This window comes from Colobus angolensis, unplaced genomic scaffold (assembly GCF_000951035.1).
Source record: "Colobus angolensis palliatus isolate OR3802 unplaced genomic scaffold, Cang.pa_1.0 Scaffold303, whole genome shotgun sequence".
Classification (NCBI taxonomy): domain Eukaryota; kingdom Metazoa; phylum Chordata; class Mammalia; order Primates; family Cercopithecidae; genus Colobus; species Colobus angolensis.
Window position 1 is genome coordinate 912409 of NW_012116300.1, and position 1643 is coordinate 914051.

Here is a 1643-nt window from a genome sequence, read left to right on the forward strand (position 1 = left end):
TCCGACCGGCCCGGCCAATGGCAGACGCCCGCCGCCGCGCTCCAACCAATCAGGGGCCAGTGCGCTCGCGGCCTACGGCTCCCTCCCGGCAGCTGGCAAGGGCTACTCTTGGCAGCCAATCAGAGATATCAGCGCGTTCCTCCAAGTTCTTCTTCCCGCCCTCTCCTGGTCCCAGCCAATCGCTGTGTCCCAAGTGTCGCAGCTGCTCCTCGCCCTCAACTAGCCTGGAGACCAGGCGCTGCACACGCGCAGTGAGCGCCCCCACTTGGCCTGCGGGTCTGCAGATTCGCTGCGATCCCGAGGCGCCTCGCTTCAACGATTTTTTTTGTTTGTTTTTTAGGTGGCTCTTTTGGGGACTGAGTTTCACTCTGGCTCCCAGGCTAAGTGCAGTGATGCGGTCACGGCTCAGTGAAGCCTCGACCTCCCGGACTAAAGCAGTTCTGCCTCAGCCTCCCCAAGTAGCCGGGACTACAGGCGCGCGCCACTACACCGGCTAATTGTTATACTTTTTTTAAATTAAAAATTTTAGATGGAGTCTCGCTCTATCCCCCAGGCTGGAGTGCATTGGCGCAATCTCAGCTGCAACCTCCGCCTTCTGGGTTCTAACGAGTCTCCTGCCTCAGTCTCCTGAGTAGATGGGATTGCGGGCGCCCGCCACCACGCCCGGTTAATTTTTGTGTTTTTAGTAGAGACAGGGTTTCTCCGTGTTGGCCAGGCTGTTCTCTAACTCCTGACCTCATGTCCTCAGGTGATGCACCCGCCTCGGCCTCCCAAAGTGTTGGGATTACAGGCGTGAGCCTCCGCGCCCGGCATAATTATTATATTATTTGTGTAGAGATGGAGTCTCACCATGTTGCCCAGGCTGGTCTCGAGCTCCTAGGCTCAAGCGATCCGTCGGCCTCAGTCTTCCAAACTGCTGGGATTCCAGGCATGACCTACCGCGCCCGCCCCGCGACGCCACCGATTTGGAGTGTGAGATTGTCCTCTCGTTGCTATTTACCCATTGCAACTCAGGTATGAGGATCCTGTGTGGATGAGTCACGGTACGCAGATTTCCATTCAGTTATCTTATAAGAAAGATAAAACGATATCACAATTCAAAAGCAAAGTTTGGTGATAATATACTTAGCGTTTGTGTTCAAGTTCCTAAGAACGATTGTAAATGACAGATGGGTGAGAATCTGGTAGCTCAGAACAAAAAGGATAAAATGGTCAATCTATTCAAAATTGGAATATAGAAACTTTTTCTTTTTGAGACAGGATCTTGCTTTTTCGCCCAGGCTGGAGTACGTAGCGCCATCATGGCTCACTGAAGCCTCGACCTCCTGGGCTCAAGTAATCCTCTTACCTCAGCCTCCCAAGTAACTGAGACTACAGGCATCCGCCACGGTGCCAGGCTAATTTTTTAATTTGTGGAGATAGGAGTCGCCAGGTGCGGTGGCTCACGCCTATAATCAGAGCACTTTGGGAGGCCAAGGCGGGCAGATCATGAGGTCAGGAGTTCAAGACCAGCCTGACCAACATGGGGAAACCTCGTCTCTACTAAAAATACAAAAATTAGAGGTTGCAGTGAGCCGAGATTGTGCCACCACACTCCAGCCTAGGCTACAGAGTGAGACTCCATCTCAAAAAAAAAAAAAAAA